Source organism: Anser anser, assembly GCF_964211835.1.
Source record: "Anser anser genome assembly, chromosome: 7".
Classification (NCBI taxonomy): Eukaryota; Metazoa; Chordata; class Aves; order Anseriformes; family Anatidae; genus Anser; species Anser anser.
This window is the reverse complement of record NC_139727.1, coordinates 31,176,171-31,189,406: the sequence shown is the minus strand read 5'-3', so window position 1 is coordinate 31,189,406 and position 13,236 is coordinate 31,176,171. Positions and strand designations below refer to the sequence as shown.

Sequence of the window (13,236 nt, the reverse complement as noted above, 5' to 3'; positions counted from 1 at the left end):
CACTGAACCAAGAGAACACGGCTTAGCTTGAGGGGTGCGGCCAGCCCTGCGTCCCTAAACACGGGGGGAAAGTTTCCAACATTTCCAGAGAGCAAGATGGTTACAATGAGCATGCTTAGCTCTTGAAGTCTTATTTTAAATAAATAAATAAATAATTTAAAAAGAGATAAAAGAACAAATCTGAATGGAGCCAAAAAAACCCACCACCTGTTCTAGTCAGAATTTCTTTCTTGCCTCTATTAATGTCAGGAGCTCTCATTTCATTACTTATTATTTCTGGATTTTTTTTCAAATATTAAAAGACTTGCATAAAAGGCACATTACTCCTTCAAGAATCACTACATGTCATCAGAGAAGAAAAAAAAATCAGGGAGCAATCCACAAGTGAATTTGGCAAGCTTCACAAACCACCGCATTGCAAAATAATCTTTTTCTTCTCCCTTCCTTTTTGTTTTATAGCTCACGTATAATGGTAGAATTACACCAGTGTCAGCATATGAGAACACCTCATACCGAAGAGCAAACCTCACAGGCAAATGGAAAGCTTGATTCAAAAGAATCAAATGCCTTGCGCTGGTGAATTAGTCTGCCCTGCGATCACGTGTTTAAGTGTACACATCAAAAAAAAAAAAAGCATTTCAATTTGTCACTACTTTTCAAGGTTGGCTATTTTATTTCCATTAGCCTGTAAGCACTAGGCAGTGCTAGAAGCTGCGTGTTAACAACAATCGGAGCCAAACGGTGCTCTGAGATACAAAGTGCCCGTGGTCACATCAGAAGAAGAAAAAGGATCGTCCAACCTGTCCCCCTTGATCTGCTGGTAACAGAACTCACGGTGCTTACATACTGATTACAGTTTTGACAGCAAGGAAGATCAGAATTCAAATGAATCCTAAATGCTAAAGCTGTGGAATTATCATCTCTACGATGGATCAACGTAAACCTCGTACTAAAGCAGCCCCCATAAAAGTGGTCAAAGTCTGGGCAAAAGGGAACATTTCCAGCATCAACCAAGTTCTGCTCGTGCGCTCCTGGTATCGGAAAAGCAGCACGGCTTGCAGTGAACGAGCAGATCACACACCTGCTGTACATATGGACGAACCATCAAAGTACAACTGCAAAAATGCAAACTTGTTAACAAGTTCCTTAGTCTCTCATCTCGTTCATAAAACACTTTCTACAGTGCTGACTTTAATTTAAAGATCGTAACTAAACCAGATAGCCCAGGCTGTCACCCACCTCACCCCAGATGCTCAGATGGAAAGCTTACTCCCGACAGGCAGGCAGAGGTCCAAGCACTCTGCACTTCAACGGGCAGCAACCCGAAATTCAGCCCACGGCCTTTTACAACCACACACAGCCTGTGCGGAGCTCTCTCTGAAGCCCATCGTCGCCAGCCATGAAAATGGCTTTGCCATTGAAAAAGCATACGAGAAAAGTTCACATCCTTATCCAGCGCCTTCTCTAAACAGAAATCTAACGACCAGCAGTATTTTGGAACTAGCACTTCTCATACAAACCTTCCGTACTCACTCTCCCTACTTCTGTTTGAAAGCTTTATACATCTAGCTAGCCTCCCAACCAGGAACTTGATGGTTGGAGGCTCCCACACACCAGTTACTTGCAGAAAGCCTGGCCATGCACACACACACTCCGGGTCAACACGAACAGAGGCAGCGTAACTCACGTTACTCTGGGGTAAGGGAACGCAGACAAGCAGTTACAATGAGTAGCTTTCATGCTCCAAATTCACACCTCCTTACCTCGCATTAACTCATTCAGGTGTCACAAAGTAAGATATTTATTTACAACAAAGATTACAGAAACTTTTTTTTGGAGCATTTCTTATTTGTTGCAACTCTATGTGCTGTGTTTTCACTGTTAATTAAGGGGCTTCAAAGACGAAATGACCCGAAGTGAAATTGTACAAAACACGATGGGAAAATGTAGGAGATGCAGCAGTAAAACCACACTGTTGATCACCATGGGACACAACTGATCAGCTTCTACTACGGATTTCTGAAACCCTACCATGAAGCCAACAGACTGGACCAAAACCAGGAAGCACTTATGGACGTACCACAGCCGCCCCAGGCCCCTTGCAGGCAGCACGCTCACTCGTTGCCGCACCACACGCTCAGAGGTGTGGCACGTCACTGCGTGGCTCTAAATGCTGACAAACATTTCACGGCAGCAGCCGTTTGGCACCCACTGCTTTGCCCCGGCAGCAGCGGGGAGCAGGCTGTAACCCACCTCGGTCCTGGCTCGGGGTGACCAGGGCAGGCTCCCACCAGCTCACAGCATCGAGTCTCCGTTCCTGCTCGTCGTGAGCTTCCCTGTAACTTCTGCGCCCTGACTTCTCCATTCCAGTGCAAAAGGGATAGTATGCATATCACAGGGAAAGGTCAGAAGGTTAATTCAAAGCCATGAAAGCCTACAAGGTATTTTTGTTACTGTCACAGCAAGTTTGGTTTGATTTTTTATGCGCTTTTGAAGCAGAACACTGCATCAAAAGCCAACGTGCATCTTGAGATATGCAAGAAGTTGTTACAGAAGCGGAAAACTGGTTCCCTATTCTCAACTCTTTCTCTTTTATTTTTACACAACCCGATTTTGAGAAAAACATTTAGGTTTTCGTTGCCACAGGAGGGCAGGAGCATGTAACACTACTACACCAGTTTCTTAGAGAGAGCAGAACAAGCAGCGGGAGCTGGAACGCAGCGAGAGCCAAGCCAGAGACCCGGAGCGTGATGGAAACTCAGTCATACCAGCGGAGTTAACTGCCTGGTAATGAAGGCGTATGCATCCCATCTGCTTGCTGCAGAAGAGCTGGAAGGGGTTCAAAAACGGGCCAACAGACATACCGGCAAATACACGATGCAAACATGTGATCCACGCTCAGAAGTTTACCCCGTCGACTCGGACAGGGGCAGGCGCGCAGGCAGGTTCGCAGCGGGACGCGAAGCCTGTCCTCGTCACGGCCTGACTGCCGCTGCCCGTTGAGAACAGACAGCTTCCCCGGGTAATTTGTTCATTCATTAATTCTCATTGCAGGAGAAAGTTCTGGCCGGCACCCAGCAGCTAATTGGTTCAATAACCAGAATCTTGGTTTAGGAGGAGAAGAAAACATAATGCCGCAGTGACAGCATGCAAGTGAAACCTCGCTGTCTGGGTGGGTACGGCTCAGGGCTTCGAGAGAGCTGGAGCGCAAAAACCATTTCTGAAAGACAGCGAACAGCTGACATGCAGGGGACAGCTACCAACACTTCTCTGAAGACTTCCGGCAAGTAAGAGGGGTGACAAATTACTGCTGTAAAGATGTACCTAATGGTGCCCCTAAAGCACAGAAAATACATTTATGGACGACGTCGTGAAATAAAAAATCCAGGTTGTTGTATCCATTTGGTGAGTTACGACTCATGGTGATAATACTTGAACTTTTGTTTCCTTCCTAACTAGGCCTGCCACACACAATATGCTATCAAGAAAGCTGCCAAACAATTGTTTGAATGTTCAAAAAAAAGCCAAATATGCAGCCCACCGCACACAGAACAAATACGATAGCCTGAAATCTGCCTTATTCTGCACGCTGTACAGGAGTTCAAAGGAATCAGAGGGACTTGCCAGAACAAAATTTGCTGCACAACCACAAGTTCCCATGTACCTTAATTCACATCACTTACTAACAGAAATTTCCCCTCTCGTGAAAACGGATAATCTAAAACATGAAATTCACTGAAACTCGGGTAACTGCTCTCATTATAAAATTCCCTTTAATAAGAAATACTTTAGGTTTTGCAAATACTGTACAATATGCATAGGCATTAAATTTTAAATTTTATTAGAAAAGTAATTGCCACAGATTGAGTACATTAACGAGCACATTTGAACTACGGCTTCATTTAACCCATTCATCCCTTCAATAAGAAAGCTGTGCAAATCAACCTGCATACTTTACAGGATTTTTCTTGGCTTTAAAGCCTTTGACTGTACAATAATTCGTACAATCAATGCACAAGAAACAGCAAAACCAAAGCTCGGGTACTCCAAGCGTAATGTCACGAGCAAGAGCAGGATGGGTTTCCATTACCGGTCCTTCCTATTCCGCTACCATCAGCGTTTTGCGGGACTACAGAGATGGATTCTCTGGTAGCCCCTGACTTCCTCGTTCAGGAGGTGACTTTTTCACACTACTTCTTTTTATGAAGACCTATTTTAGACTGCTGTGTAATTGTGTTTACGTATCTGGCCACCTGATGCCTCCAGGAGCCGTATAGTTTGCTAGTGAAGTCATTTTCTCTCTGCTACCCTCCGTGCCTCCACGTAACCGAACACTTCTAAGCAGAACTGAGCGTGCAGGGAAACGTGAAGAATCCTCTCGGCGTGGTTATCCCTTACAATTAAAAGAAACGCGTGCTTCTGCTTTTCTGCGGCGGCTGACTCGAGGCGGGGGGAAGGGAATACAGAAGCCCTGTCCGAAAAGCACAAAACTATCAGCAGGATTTCAGCAACACGGCGGTTCGCCTAACGACGAGAATAAAGGTTACTCTCCGAGGGCTGACCGGGGTTTTTCCTTGTTGAGTTGTGGGGAGAGAGGGAGAGATTACAGGCTGGGTTGTGTGTGTTTTGTTGTTGGTATTGGTGGGGTTTTATTTACTTGCTTTTAAATGAGGATGAAAATAAACTCCAGTATTTTGCTGGATTAGCTGTAACACGAAGGTAAAATAAGACTGAAGCTTAGTTACGAACCTGAACCCTGCTACAGCACCATGCTCTTAACTCAGTACCTGCAGGTGCACCGTGTGTCGCTTTGACCAATTATTTACAAATTTACTAAGACTTTCACTGCACTGCTACACAAGCTTTAACTTACAGTGACACTCTGAATGCCTTCTTTCATTTCAGAAATATATATATATATATATGCAATGGTTATAATTGCTTTTCTTTTTGACACATGAAAATTTCCTCCCAGGACAATGATAAATCAACACGATTAATGCTATGCATTACAAACCAGATTATAACCTCACTTTCAGCATTAAAAAAATACAGCAGTGGAAAATCTCACTATCCACAAGACCGGACAGTCCGCACGCGGCAATTTCACAGGTTGCCATCGTGGCAGGCCACAGGAGAGAAGCCTCAGGCGGAGCAGAAGAGAGCAGCCCCCCGGTCTGTGACATTTAGGTGACCAGGACACAGACGAGAGGAAGGAAAAGAGCAAAGCCTGAGTCTCCACGATCGTCGCTGCACCTTGCCTGTGAGTAAATATCGGGCCCTGGTGCTTTTTGGCTACCAGTCAGGCAATTCTTCCTGGAAGTAATAGATGTGTTTATTTTTCCTTCCCAGTCAACGCAAGACGACAGACCAACAGAGAGCTCTGACCATTTAAACTGTCAGGAGCCACCTCTTCAACTTCTTGATTTAATACTGATTCCTATTAGGATGGAAACAATGAAAGCACAGATCGAAATACCACAGCAAATCCTGAAGTTTTGCCAATATTCTTTGGAGTACTAAACCGACACGATCTGCAATATTGAATGGATAACAAAAACGCAAGCCCATGTACAGTATAAGCGTTCTACGTCTGAAGGTGTCAGGGTTTCGTGATTTTTATTCTTTTATAATGTTAGTTACTTCACCTTGTATTTCTGTGTTCATGGAACACTTCCTCTAAACTTCTGGTAGACAAAACACAAGCTTTTGACGCTCTAAGTGTTAAAAAGCTGGGTTGTAGTACTAGCTATCCTGTTTGCAGCACGACACACAAAGCCCAAGTCAATGACTATGCAAGTTCCAGGCAAGTTTAGGGCTTCTTGCACGAGCATCGCGTGCTGTTTCAGAAACCTGCCCTGTCATAACTTCAGTTCCAACAACAGGGTCCTTCATCATGCCATTAACCTAACCAACTACTGCCGCTTTAATACATGCAAAGAAGCAAAAGAGTGACAAACTACTGACATCAGATCCAAATTAAAAAGAGAAAGACCACAGCCCCGTTTGATTTCAACATCTTTCTTGCTGCAGCCTTCGCAAACTAAACCATGTCAGACAGAACGAGCTCTCGGACCACAGCTGACAGGCCAACAAATCCAAGTACTAGTGTAACACATCACCCTCCCCTAAATCTGACACACAACGCGTTAATAACAAGGCTGTGGCTACGTGCAGTGAATTCAAGCCCCTAACGATTAAAAAAGAGTCACTAGGCACCTACTAATCGCTGCGAGTCAGGTAAGTGTCACTGCTCGCTGCTCTGGTTAACAACTCTGTAAAGCACACTTAGGACAGGTAGGTGATGGCAATCTGCCACCAGTTCCCAAAAACAGTCACTGGTTTCAGTCACATCGCCGTGTCGACACTTTCAAAGGAAATTTAGGGCGGTTTTGGTAAAGCTAGTCATAAGTCACTGAACGTTTCAGCACCAAAACAATGGTGGCACAATATTTTGCATTCCTCATGAATAAAACATTCCCACAGACATCTATAGGCATTCTGGAAATAGAATAAATGCAAGACCAAGTCTCGAGCAAACATGTTTTGCAACCCCAAATATAGTCAGTTTAGAAACAGTTGGTGAAAAACTGCTGAACTGCTTGAGGTCGCGGGGTTTTGGTGGGGTTTGTTGTTGTTGTTTCCCTCCCTCTGAGCGGCTCTATCAACCTGTGGGCTGAAGGAGTGGGAGACCAGAACACGGGTAAGGTAAAACTGCACCTCATCATCACGGAGGGAGTTTGCCATTTAATAAAGATGGGTTTCAGAACCCCTGTCCGAGGCAACCCCAGCCATGAGCAGGATCCAGACCACAGAACGAGCCTGTTTTAAAGCGTGGCAGCCAAAGCAGCGAGAGGGTGAACTGAGATGTGCTGCAATATTTATGCAGCCATTATCATGCAAATGCACAAGGTACCAGAAAAGCTGTTTGCATTGGTGCCCAGCCCCTCCAGTCTCCGCACAATGCCAGCAGAAAGAACAATTAGGATGCATGCATAACAAAAAGCCTCCGACCTCAGGGCAGGCAGCTCCGCTGAACCGGATACAGAAGCTATGGCATCATCAGGGCTCCGTGGAAATACCCTCTCGTGGATCACTTCGGACCTCCTGCTCCTCCGTAGGCCATTCCCAGGTAGGAAAGCGGGGGGAAGACGAGCATGGGAAAGGTAGGAGCCAGCCACAGCCCCCTGCCCGGGCAGGCAGGGCCTGTGGGCCACGCCAAGCGATTGACAAGCAAACAGCCACAGACCTTCCTGGGGCACAGCAGTTTTTGTAACAAAAAGGGAGGCGGGTGTGCAAATCAGGATCTGGTGTACGTACACCCGCTCAGAACGCGGGCTGTCCTTCCGCAGGGAAGCCAAAAAAGCAAGCGTGGTCAAGGCCGGCCTGTGCCTCTCCACGTTCACCTCCAGCAAAGCATCGCTAAAAGCTGCGCAGGCACGGCAGGTTGTTTTAAGAAGTTGTGTGACCACACGCAGCAGTGTTTATCTACACCAGTTCCCTGCCTCTTCCCGTATTCTCACGCTGATCGGCACGGCCACGGCGCTAGATAGGGACAGGCTGCACGCCCGCGTTTCCCTCCTAGAGCAAGCGCTTCAACCGCGGCCATCTCCAACCCGGCTAAAAGTAACTGCGTGGTACTGAATTACTTTTTACAAAGAAATCAACACCGCATAATTACAAGGCATATCCATTACCTAGGGGGTCAGCGATGGCAAAATCCTCGGTAATTAAAACCCTCTTTCTGCGAGATCGTTGCTTTGCTACACCCCAACTGCCTTTCCTGAGCAAAATTCAGTGTCAGAGAACACCCAGATTTAATAGCACACTATTTGCATTTCACAACACGGCCAAGCCCAAGCAACGCAGGAGAAAAAAAAAAAAAAAGGCAAATTAAGGTCAATGGGTAATATCGCAAACATTACCCTCTTTTTATACAACCTGTTACATTTTATCTCGGGAGATTTTGTAACACACCAGGACTACTGTATGAAACAGACTAGAATATGTCTCAGCCAGTACAATCTTAATGTAAACAAGGGCTCTTTTTATCTCTACAATCTAGCTACAACTGGTTGTTTAATCTTCACTACGGTGTCCTCCCCAGCCCTCTCTCTCTCTCTCTCGCACACACAAACCCACCAGAAAAAGACAGAAATACCTCCTCCGAGACGAAGAGTTGCCTGCAATAAAAATAAATAGCAGGTATTACAGCGACAGAGGAAAGCAAGCAGCACTTCGCTTAAAAGAGCATCCACAGAGCTGTCCCACAAAGGAAAAAAAAACAAGAGCAAGCCAGGAGCCTCGAATGATTTTGGGTGGGAAAGGCGGAGGGCCAGGCGGGGTGGATGCGGGCTGCTCAGGCTCTGGCCCCGCTCTGCTCACCCAGGAGCGGGTCTGGAGCTGGGTCCGGGTCCAGGCCCTGGCGCGCTGGGCAGCGGGGTCTGTGCGGGGCCGGAGCGGAGGCAGAGCAGGCAGAGCTGGCTTTCAGGCGCACGCACGGACACGCGAGTTTTCGTCTTTCCTCAGACAGGAAGGAAAACCCGCTGGAAGAGAGAAACGGCTCCTTTTTAGCACCTACCCAAATTCTCCACGGCGATACTACATCTGAGATCTCTCAGTGCAGTCTCGTCTCCTTATCGCCTGCCCAAATCATCCCAAAAGGGAGCTCGGTTATTTGCACGGCTTCCTTAGCCTGATCAAGAAGAGATCAAATTTGATCTTCCCAGCCAGAGCAAACGAGATACATTTATGGCCCTGACTCGATTAATATGCATGAGCATTACGCACGCACACAAACACACGCCTGCACCTCTTTCACGGGCGTTGCACACCAGCGAGGAGCAGCCGGCCCGCACGGCGACGAGCAGGATCGCCACACTCCACTCCGGCAGCGCCACGCGTTTCTAGAAAGCCACAGCCAAGCAACAATAAATCCAAGGGTTTCCTAAAAGGCACACACACGGCAATCCCCGGAGAAATTCACCCCTGGACGAAAGCTAAGAGAGCGTGAAGACAGACGGAGAAAATATCCATCCTCGGAAGGAATCCCGGCCACGGAACGAAATTCCTGGAGGAGCACACACCCGTCGGGGCGATCGGTGTCACCACAACAAAGGAACGCCCCTCCCAGCACCTCCTGCCTCACTGACATCTCGGCTCGCCCGGGGAAGGGAAAACTACCCCGGGAACGGCAGCCAACGCTCTTTACAGACCCTACCCTCGCCGTCACCCCTGGGAAAAAAATCCTGGGGGGTGGTTAACATCTCTAGAGAGCGCGGGAGAGAGGGACGCGGCAGGAGGCAGCATCCTCGCTGAGGATGCCTCGGTATTCCTCAAAGGCAGGCTGTGGACGCGCGGAGAGCTTTGTCTGGAATCATCTCTCCGCGTTACAAGATTATACCTAAAATGAGTTTTGCCCGATGTACGTGTTTTGCCTTGCCACACGTACAGAAATCCTGATGACTGACAAATATTAGCCTAAATTAAAAGGAATCCAGCTTCAAATTATGAAAATAACCCTTCATTTTGCTCACCCAGAACAAAGAATAATTACATAGAAAACCAAGACAGTCAAGCCCAAATCATTCAAAAGGAATTAAGAGGATAAGGGTGTTACTAAAATTAAAATGTATGCACAACAGAGTATTAATAAATTCATAGGATACAGTAAATCTCTCCCAAAACCAAGCTAGGATTATATCAAGATCACTATACAACATATGCCTGAAATATGGCTGTAAATAAGTGTGACTTAATTTGACCACCACCTACTTTAAGCCCTTGATTTTATAAATAGAAGCGCCCAATAACGCCTAGTGATATGTATATTAAAAAAAACAGTTTAGAAGGTAAAAAGGGAAAATAATAAGTAGAAAACTGAATGTACAAACAAGTAGACAGCAGAAAATTAAAACCTTGAATCTAATTACCGAAACCAGTTTAATTTGTATTTCAGCAGTCACAGAAATCTCTGCTGCAGCCATGACAATACACACAACTACAACTCCTCATCTTTACTATTCTGCCTCAAAAGCGTCTTTGTGCGTGCACGTGTGCAGAAGCGCACAAAACGCAGGCTCCCACAGCCCCATCTCAGATACACCCGTCAAAAATCGCTACCGATACTTTCGTGTTAATTTAGCTTTGTGACTGTTTTGTTACGCACGGTGATTTTGTGTTCCCTTCCCGCACCTGCTCCCGACGAAGCCCGTCGGGCCGAGGAGCTCCACACTTTCACGCAACTTCAGCACCGCCGAATTTCTCCCCGGCTCGGGCGCCGTGGCGCTGGCAGGCAGCACACGCAGCCGCTCACCTTACCTGAGGTTACCAGAGCCTTTCAGCCACCCCGCAGGGACGGACACCAAGAGCTGGGCGAAACCCAGCTCCAGAGCCACGGGTACTCGCGGGCAGCTGTCACTCGGCTCCCTCAGTGCCACCCCTAGATCCCGGGCACCGCAGGAAGGCGATGACTGCTGGAAGGGGACCCTGCCTGCCTGCCGGCCTCCACCACAGCCGCCACGACGGGAGCGGGGGGCGCGGGCCGGGCCCCCCCCGGCCGGGCCGGGGCAGCGCACGCAGGGTGAGGGGGTCACTGCGCTCCCCCCAGCTCCTCCTCGGGGCCGGCCAGGAGGAGAGGTGAGGCGGCGAGGCTGTGCTTCCTCCTTTCTTTATTTATCCCCCCCCTTCCTCCGGGCTGTGCCACCCCGCCGCGGCACGGAGGAGCTCAGCACCCCGCCGCGGCGCCCCCACGGATCCGGACCCCCCCAAATCCCCTCATATCCCCCCCGTATCCCCCCACGGGGCCCCCCACCCGCCGCAGCCCCTCCACCCCGCCGCAGCCCCGGGAGCTCCGTGAGGGGCCGTGGGGGGGAAAAAGGGGGGGGTGGGGGGGCAGGACCCGCGCGGGGCCCTCCCCGCCTTTGTGCCCGCGGCCTCCCCGGGGCCCAGCCCGCTGTCAGCCGCCGCCGCCCCTCAGCCGGCCCCGCCGCCCGGTGCCCGCTCCCCGCTGCCCCGGCGCCGTACCGTGCGGCTCCGCCATCCTCCCGCGGCGCTCTCCGCACCCCCCCCGGCCCCGGCGGCCCCGCTCCGTGCGCCCCGAGCCGTCACGGGACTCCCCGCCCACGGCCCTCCCGCCCGCCGCACCACGGGGGCGGGCGCGGCGCGGCGCGGCCCGGCCGACGGCTTCCAGGTCACGGCGCCGCCGCCATCTTGGCGCCGGGCGGAAGCGGCCCCCGTTGCCCGTGGAGACGGCGGCGCCGGGGACGGGCCCGGGTCCCGCTTTTCAAAACCCGTGTATTGGGGATTTAAAATAAAGCTTTGTGCTGGCTTTGCCGTTTTCGTGGTGAAACGTAACGCTAGGAAGCTGAAGTAAAGCGCAGCAGGGCAATCGTCGCTGGGCAGGGAATCGGCCAGCAAATAGACGCTGGTAGCTGCACCCTTCTGCTGCAATTCCTCAAATATGTCTCACAGGACCGGTGCCACAGTAACGCTTGTGCCAACAATCCAAACTAACAGGCGTTTTTGCAACGGCAGAGTTCATCCGTGCAAGACTGTTTTTTAATCTGCACAAATGGAGCAGTTAATTTTGGGTTACAATACTGGATGCTGGGGAGCTGAGCTCCAGCCTAATCCTCCAGCAGCACTGCTTCTCCCAAAGTCTTCACAGACACAGACCTGTCCCAGCATAGAAGACAGCCGTGAGAGTCAGGATCCTTAAAAGTATTAGTTAAGGGTCCCTCAGCTTCAGAGGACTACAGTGACTGGCCCATACTTTGAACCTGGTGGTACTGTGGCTGAGTACTTCTCCTTAAGAGAGATCCACAGACAGTAACTCAGAAGTTCCTTGGTCTCCATTTCCCTAAAAACCTGTAGAACCATGAGAGGATCTTGAATTACTGCCATTCACGCTGAAAGGAACAGCAGGTCAAATAAAATTAATGAGCATTTCATAACCTACATCTGTGGACAATCTGAATTAAGGTTTCGCAGGCAATTTCATTTGGACATTGCCTAACTTAAACACATGGCTTTGCAACCTTAATAATGGTCCTTCAACACACGTAATACTCCCTGTCTTCCCAAAAAAGGACAGCTGTCATTACAGGATCACGCAGCATCACAGCCCTTCCCTGGGTCATCGGCAGTGCTGGTACTTTTACGTGCCTGACACAGACCTCTGCCCCGTTCACTCACAGAGGCATAGGACAGCAGACTGTTATCCTCTATCTAGACCAGCACTGGAGAGGGATGAGTCCTGCAATTTGGATTATTCAGTGGGTACATATGACCATTCCTAAGGCTATTTAGTATTTACACAGTTGTTTCAAGCACGTTTCTACAAAGCAGTGTGATTTATTAGGAGCTAGATCTTACACAATGAACTAAAATAAAGCAATTAATTAGTTAAGCTTGCTTAAGCTGACCACGAGATCAATACAGCAACTTCAGAACCATCTTTGACTGAATTCAGATACCTCTGATATAACAGCCCTGCTTGCCTTTTCTTAATTTAGTGGCTGCCAGACTAATGAATCGACCCTTTCTCTCTTGTTCATGTGGCCTTTCTACTACCTCCTCCCAACTGTAATTTTTTTCATCTCACTACAAGAAAGCTCTCTCTCCTCCCCCAGGCAGGCAGCTGCTGCCGCCTCGTCCCAGCGCACTAAATTCTGGCTGTTTCTGGGGCAGACCAACAAGAGGCAAATTCTTGGCCAGCCATGCCACAGCGAAGGCCAGCCTCAGGGAAGCTCTGCCCCACTGCCAGGGTGTCCCAGCAAGCACATCCCCCTGTGCCCCTGTACCCAAGCTTTCCCTTCCGCCAAGCCCACAGCTCTCCCTGGTGCTCCGCTCCCTCCCCTCTGCCTGTGCCTGATCAAGGCTTTCAGACTCGATCACCTGCCTCTCCTTTCTTAGCCTCCAGTGCTGCCTTCAGCTTCAGTTCCCCACGCCTTGCTCAGTCTCTTTTGTCCAGTTCTTCATCTGACTTCCTATCCCCCCTGACTTTCGTTGTACTGACAAACTGAAATCTGCCGTGACTTCGGTCCCTCCCCTGCTGTCAGTTCCTCGCACAGCCAGTCTCAGCATGAAACCCCTCTAATTCCCAGTTTCACTTTCTTTGTGAATCTCAGCCTCCTTCCATCACATCAAAGCTCCAAATTCCCGGTCTTAGGCTTTGCCTTCCTCCCTTCTGCACCTCAGCCTACCCAGGCCTTCCTGCCTTACCCTATTCCTTTC

At 49.2% G+C, this 13,236-nt stretch overlaps 1 protein-coding gene across 2 annotated transcripts in view; it reads right to left on the bottom strand.

Annotated features, from left to right (window-relative positions):
• The window catches only part of SHOC2 (SHOC2 leucine rich repeat scaffold protein), a 66,867-nt gene extending 55,685 nt beyond the window's left edge, over nucleotides 1-11,182 (bottom strand). Inside the window, exon 1 of one of the 2 annotated variants that reach the window (XM_083843194.1) lies at nucleotides 11,026-11,182. The gene's annotated coding sequence lies outside the window, so the exon portion shown is untranslated. Of the gene's footprint in view, nucleotides 1-10,194; nucleotides 10,220-11,025 lie in introns of those variants that run through there. The other variant, XM_083843195.1, reaches the window with a different exon arrangement.
• Nucleotides 11,183-13,236: the final 2,054 nt, after the last annotated feature.